An 8,006-nucleotide genomic window follows, 5' to 3' on the forward strand; every position below is an offset into this window, starting at 1 on the left:
GTAACAGGCTGTTTTGCTTTTGGATCTTCAGGTCGAACCCCAATTTCTCTCCCTAAGCTTTTTTTAATAATGCTTCAAGAATACAGCACTGCGAACTGGGATAGACACAGAAATAAGAGGGGTGGGGGCACAGAGAGGTGGACAGAGGTGATGGAATGATACTGGATAGACATTTTTTAGAAAATCCCTGTCATATTACCACTTCCTAACCTGCACAGTGTCAGAACAGAATCTTCCTTATTCTCATTGTTATATTCCTGCCAAGAGTTGTTCTCATTGATGCAAGACTACATATGACATAGACACTCCATTCATGCTAAGGTTTCATAGCTAAAACTCGATGTTGTCATCATACACAATAACCTCAAACTTGTTAAACAGTCAGATGGGCCTAAATGGAAGTGACTGGCATGTGTTCCAGCTTTTGCTTTTACTTTCTTCAGTTTAAGAAAAATATGTGGGTCCAAGGGATTCTGCAATTGCATCTCTAAAATTTATGTTCCTTAAAAGTAAGGTAACATTTGTGAATAGGTCAAGAAAGCTCATTGTTTTCTGCACATAAAAGAAGAAAAAGACTTTCATAAAAAACACAGGTTATTTGTTGGAAGTGGTGTTGTTGGAAGAAAGTCAGAATCCAAGGGGTATTTTAATAAGTAAGAATTAATCTTATATGTTAGTTTGTGGCCAAGTTTGGTCAGTTTGATTTTATTTTCTTTCTACTATAAATGTTACTCTGGCTCTTCTAGATATTTTTCAGAAACAAAAACACTATTTCAACCAAACACACCACGGGGTGAGCAGATTCTCATCTTTGTGAGGGACCCATGGCACTGATGTCTCTTATCCCTTCTGTCTCCGTAGATTCCTGTGATCAGCAGAATCTTGACCCTTATGCACTGTCAATTTCTGCCCTGAGTTATGGGTACAACTTTATTACTCCAGGTTTGTCTTCCAGAACCAGAGTTATAGCAAACTTTAAAATTCCTCTCCTGAGCCAGCTGTTTCACTCATCTTCATTTCAGCGTTTGCCTCCCCATCCAGCCTACTCTTTCCCTTCCCATCATTTTCTTCTCTGACCTGGTTATGTCTTTTGACTTCAAATCCTCAGTAATGCTTAACACATCTTCTCAATGCTGTATGACTCTTCCAAGTGATAAGAGGCACATCACACAGCCTGAACTGTCTTGGTTAAAACAGAAGAATAAGTGAATAAGTATATGAGGGCTTTGATAGCTATACCAGTTCTTGTGGGGTGACCTTCCTCTCCTGATTACTTGATCTTGAGCTTTTGAAACTCATTAATTGAGGAAAAGTTTTAACGACATTTTGAACAAGTTTCACCATTTTGACCTTCCTATTAACATCATTTTTAGAGAGAATAAAATAGAGCTGTCAATACTCTGTTTTCTAATTCACTGAAGATAAATAGTAGATATTTCCTTAAATAATATATTTGAAATTATATTCATGAAGAATATTTGGTATTTATTGAGCTATTTGGGCTCATATTCTTACATTTTCCTTTGGATTATTCTCAAAAGTTTCGTTCACCAGTCGTAGATAGTATTCTACAAATTACTAGCTGCTGAAATTGCAAGTATGACTGAGGGCAATGGTTTTCTGTTTCTCATTACAAATTTTTGCTTTATGCATACCTCTGGGTCTTGAATTATCTGAATTGTTTCTGGTAAGTTCATATACATTAAGTTTGTACGACCTGATTAAACTAATTTTCACTCACATTTTAAAGTTGTTCATTTTCATGTGATGGTATCACATAATATTCTAGGTAAATGTAAGAATGTTTTATGCATTTATTTAATACATCATATCATATTGTAAAGCTTATTTTCTACTCCTACAACCAGTATAACTTTGTTCTCATATTTACAAGTTCAAATTTTAATTCAAGAAGGAAATATTTGTTGCACAGTTCCTGTATTTTCATTGTTTATAGCTTATCTTCTAAGTAGGAATCCTGGTCAGTACAAAAATCTTTCTGTTGTGAGAGTCCCCTCTGTGTGTTGCTTGTATTGTTTAATGAATAAAGAAACTTCCTTGGCCTGATAGAGCAGAACTTAGGTAGGTGGAGAAGACAGAACTGGATTCTGGGAGGAAGAAAGCAGAGTGAGGGGATTGCCATGGATCTGCCACTGGAGATAGATGTGCTAAATTTTCCCTGTTAAGCCACTGCTTTGTGGTGATACACAGATTGATAGAAATGGGTTAAATGAAGATGTAAGAATTAGCCAAGAAGAAACTAGAGGTTGTGGGCCAAGCAATGATTTAATTAATACAGTTTCTGTGTGGTTATTTCAGGGCTAAGATAGCCAGGCAGCCGTGATGAACAAGTGGGCCCTACTTGCAACAGCTTCCTTCTCCCCTAGGTATTCCTTCAACTGTGGACCATAATACTCTGACCTAAGTAGACCTAATTGGTACTGAGGGAACCAAAATTAACAGTCTTCATTGAGTTGAGCCTTGCACAGTAAATATTCCACGGCTATTTAAAGTGAGAACACAAAAGTATATAAATACTGAGAGAAGCTTGAGTGTCATGAAGCAATTTTAATTGGCTTAACTCCTTCATTCTTCTGACTCTATTAAAATCAGTATCCTCTTGGGGATAACAAAATGTACTCTGCAAATTTGAATATGGGGTTTATTTTCCTCCTACAGACTGTCATTGGGATCTTGGGAAATTCTTCCCTCTTCCTTCTGTACATCTTCCCTCTGCTCACTGGAAATCACATGAGACCTATAGATTTGGTTCTCAGTCAACTACTTTTGGCCAACTTAATAGCTTTGTTGTCTAAGGGTATACCACAGACATTGATAACATTGGGATGGAAATTTTTCTTGAGTGATACAAGTTGCCAACTTGTCTTCTATTGGTATAGAGTTGGCAGTGGGGTGTCAGTCAGCACTGCCTGTCTCTTCAATGGCTTCCAGGCCATAAAGCTCAAACCCAGAATGTGTAGGTGTATTGCACTCAAAATGCAATCCAAAGAGTTCATTGGCTTCTGCTGTCTCTTCAACTGGTTCCTACATCTCCTCATGAACTTATTTCTTCCATTTCTAGTGAATGGTCCATTGAATGAGAGAAATGCCAGTGTAGAAAGCAATGGTGGTTTTTGCTCCTGGAAAATACCTGATGGCTGTGTCTTCCTATGTAATCTCTTACACTTTTCCCCTGATATGATAAGTTTGATTTTCATGTCCTGGGCTAGCATATTGGCGATTGTTGTGCTTCACAGACACAAGCAAAGAGTCCAGCACATTCATACATACAGCTTCTCCTCTAGTGTTTCCCATGAAGACAGAGCCACATGTAGAATTCTGATCCTGGTGTGTTTCTTTACAGCCTTCTATTCTGTCTATCTTAGTTTGACCCTTTGGACGATTCTTGCTGAAAAGCGTGGCCAGTGGTTAGTAAACAGATCTGTGCTGCTGGCTTCTTGTTTTCCAGCATTCAGCCCCTATGTGCTCATTTTCACTGACACCAGGGTCTCACGGGTCTGTTTTGCCTGCAGAAAATGAAACAATGTACTTTCCTGATTATCCTCCAGTAGTCTACTGCTTTTAAGGTATTTGCATATTATCATCAAGATATATTAATAATTCTATATCTATAATATGAATTTTATATAAAACAAAATCTATTTGTCTTATGTTGCTCATGTTATAAGTGAAGTTTGAAAAATGGTCACAATAAAACAGAATGAATCATGTTAATGCTTCATTTTTTACTTTATGGAAATTTCTCATCTTTTTAGCATTTCATTGTATGAAATTTCTGAGTTTCAATTTGGGAATATCTCTCATTCGTAGTCTTGTGGAATTCTTAGAAACAATATCCTATTTGCTTTTTTCAGTTTAAATATATTTGGTTTTTAAAATGATGTAACAATATGTATATTTATTGTCTGCAATTTAGTGTTTTGATCTTTTGTAAATTGTGGAAAGTTTCAGTCAAATCACTTTAATCTCTTGTGTCACTACGATTATTTTTGGTAAAGGTTGGGTAAAAAATTGCCCAACCTCTACCTGATCAACCATTTCCAGCTCGCGGCAGTAGAAATAGTGTGCAAGTCCCACACTGATGTATGGTGAAGCCTAATCAAATTTTCTCTTGTTCTCAGTATGGCAATATGTCAAGTCCTAAGATACTAAGGACGTGTGTGTGTCCTGGTACATTCAATAGATAAATCAATATACATGCACATGCAAATAGTCATAAATAAAATCACTGACTTATCTTCAATAAGATATGAAAGCAATAGAGGGAAACATTAGTAAATGGTCCAGAGAACGTGAAAGGGGGATATCATGGGTGTGACAGAGGTAAATATGCCAAAATGCATTACATACAAGTAGGAATATGGGCATATGCAAATGTTTTGTGGTGCACAGCCAAGTAAGTAGGCAAAAACCCATTTACATAAAATAAAACAAGGTGCTAGAGAGAAAGCTCCATGGTAAAGTGCACTGGCTGCTCTTTCCAGGCACTTGGTTTCAGTTTCCAGTACCCACAAGGCAGTTCATAACAGTCTGTAATCCCAGTTTTAGGGAACCCACCACCCTCTTTTTGCTGTGAAGTTACCAGGACAGAAGTAGTGCAAAGACACACATAAAGCCAAAATCCTCAAACATTTAAAGATTGAACATAAAACGGTCTAAATCAAGCAATAAGCCAACTATAGAAATCCAAAGCAAGATTACTGTTTTTCCTGACTAGCAGAGAGTTTTTTCTCCTATGGATATCAAAGATGTGAGAGACATTGGCATCACTGCTGATGAACAAAAGGGATTGAAACCAGAGAAGCATGCAGCCAAAATTACAGCAGCATTAATCAGCCTCTGGTTTGGTTTCTGATAAGAACAAATAAAGAGTTGAAGTGGAATAGAGAGAGAGAAGGAAAAAACAAACATGGTCACCAGGCTCATAATGGTCCATGTAGCTCTGTCCTCTGGGGCAGGTCTCAAGGAGAGGCTATGGTTGTAGATGTGTTGACCTTGCTGCTACCTTCTATTAAGGGCAAGGAACATGAAACTGTTAGACTAAAAATTAGCATCAACGGAAAAGTACAAGAAGACATTATATAATAAAATTTTGTATTTTGTGGTAATGGTGAGAAACTAAACATAATCTGTGTTCATAATCATATTTTGACTGAGCCTTTGGCCAGTTACTCATATAAAAATAGAGAGATTCACCACAAGTTGCAAGATTCAAAAATATAAGCCATAGACCAACACACCATGGGCATCTTTTTTCTGGACTGCTTACACCAAAAGAATGTGGGACAAAGGTGGGTGGCCCAGAAGCCACTCATAAGGCATGTGTGTGACACTCAGTATCACTCAGGAAATTCTTTTATACAAAAGCTGACACTATCTGAGGGATCCTTCTGAACAGAACAAAGTTGTTGGCAAAAACTAGTTGGTTGAGGATAAGGTCTGTGGGTCTCACCTTTTGTCCAGTGATCAAAGGGAAACTATAATAGAGAAGCAATGAGCTTCCCATGATGCCTATTCCAGTCTGTGTAAAGAAGATAAACCCCATCGTAAAGCTGATGTCACTCACCACTTCCATATCAGGGCATACAGATTTTAACTCAAGACAGGAAACTATTTTTAAAAGTTACTTTCTTCAAACCCATCATTTATACTCCTCAGTCTTAGACATATTTCTTCTGTTTTTGTAATATAAATTTTCCATTCCCATTTTTGTTATTTATTTTACTTTATGTGTATCAGTGTTTGCCTATATGTATTTCTGTTCTGTGTGTAATAGGTGCCTAAAGAGTGAAGAAGGTACCAGATCCCCTGATAGTGAAGAGCTACTATGTAGGTCTCAGAGCAAAATCTGGGTTGTCTACAATCACAGTAAGTATTCCCAATTACTCAGGAATCTCTCCTTACCCTTGTTTTATATTTAAAATTAGTTTTTAATTAAATATTTGTGAGCTAAGTAAATATTGAGTAAGATCTGAAAATGGAATAAATTTAAGTAATAAATTTAGTTTCTTTGAAAATGTAAGTCTCCCTAGCTAAAAAATTAAATAAAATTATTCATCTCTCCCAATAAATGAGCTCTGTCGAAGAAAACCATCAAATAAAAAAGAGAAAAGAAAAGAAGAAACATAGCATTTTATGACTTTCTTATGAGTATGAAGAGATAAGAATATAATTAAATATGAAAGGATGACCCCAAAACAAATTAAATTGCAGTTATATATTTTTGACTTCACAGTTGGGATAAAAATATGTAGAACTACAACCTCAGTGGCATAGAAGAACAAAGACCTAACAGAATAGAGGGACAGAAGCAGAAATATTTGCATTTCTTTTATAGTTTTGACATTTAGATTTATATAATTTATATTACATTCATAAAAATATTTTACATAGCATTTTCATATTTATGCCCCATTATACAATATAACATGGACACAATTACAACTACTGATTTAGAATATAAATCCAAATACAAAATTTAAAAAAAGTACATTAAAATTTACTGTTAAGATTTTAGTCAAGGCTTTAAAATAAGTTATTGTTAAATTTAACTATATTATTTTATGGAGAAAGTGTCTTTCTGTATATTCTAAAATCTTCTTTAATTCTCAGGCTTATGTGAACCTATTGCATCAACATACCACTTTCTGGGACTTCGGTCATGCAGTGTTATGCCCTTCTACAGTTGTTTTTTTTAATTCAAGATACACACATACACCATACACACACACATACATATATATGTTGGTATACATGTCTTATATACATGTCTTATATTGCTACATTATATCTATATAGATATAGATATATAAAATACCCATAAAATATGTCATTACTAACATTTCATATTGATAAATAAATTACTATTACTGAAAACTATGTCTTTTACCAATAATGGAAACAAATAAACAAACAAAACTGTAATTTCAAATTCATTTGGAAGAATTAGTAATGATTTGTTCTGAAACAGATGTGTGTACTATTGTAGTGGCATTTCATTCTTATTTTAATAAATAAAAAAATAAAAGAAATTCAAATAACCAAAAGACAGTTAAGGTCATGTTCAACCTCCTTAGCAATCAGGGAGATCCAAAACAAAACAACTAAGAGAAACCATCTTACACCTGTCAGAATGGCTAAAATCAAAAACACCAATGAGGGCCTTTGCTGAAGAGGATGTGGAGTAAGGGGAATGCTCATCCATTGCTGGTGGGAATGCAAAATTGTGCAACCACTTTGGAAATCAGTGTGGCGGTTTCTCAGGAAATTGGGAATGAGCCTACCTCAGGATCCAGCAATACCACTCTTGGGAATATACCTAAGAGATGCCCAATCATACTGCAAAAGCATTTGTTCAACTATGTTCGTAACAGCATTATTTGTAATAGCCAGAACCTGGAACCTGGATGCCCCTCAATGGAAGAATGGATAAAGAAAGTGTGGAATATATACACATTAGAGTACTACTCAGGGGTAAAAAACAATGACATCTTGAATTTTGCATGCAAATGAATGGAAATAGAAAACACCATCCTGAGTGAGATAACCCAGACCCAAAAAGATGAATATGGTATGTACTCATTCATTAGTTGACTCTAGCCATAAACAAAGGACATTAAGCCTATATAGTTCACAAGCCTAGAGAAGCCAAATTACAAGGTGAACCCAAAGAAAAACATATATAGATCCTCCTGGAAATTGAAAGGAAACAAGATTGTGGGGCAAAAGTAGGGAGCATGGGGGTGGTGGTAGGGGTGGGGGAAGGGAAGAGGAGGAAAGGGAAGGGAGAAGGGAAAAACTGGGGAGAGCATGGGGGACTGGGAGGGTGGAGATAGAGGAAGGGCACATATGGAAGCAGGGAAGAACATATTTACATTAAGGGAGACATTTTAGAGTTGGCAAGAGACTTGGCTCCAAAGGGAATCCCAAGTGTCCACAGGACTGTCCCCAACTAGGTCCTTGTGCAGCAGAGGAGAGGGTGCCTG

This window comes from Microtus pennsylvanicus, chromosome 1 (genome assembly GCF_037038515.1).
Source record: "Microtus pennsylvanicus isolate mMicPen1 chromosome 1, mMicPen1.hap1, whole genome shotgun sequence".
Classification (NCBI taxonomy): Eukaryota; Metazoa; Chordata; class Mammalia; order Rodentia; family Cricetidae; genus Microtus; species Microtus pennsylvanicus.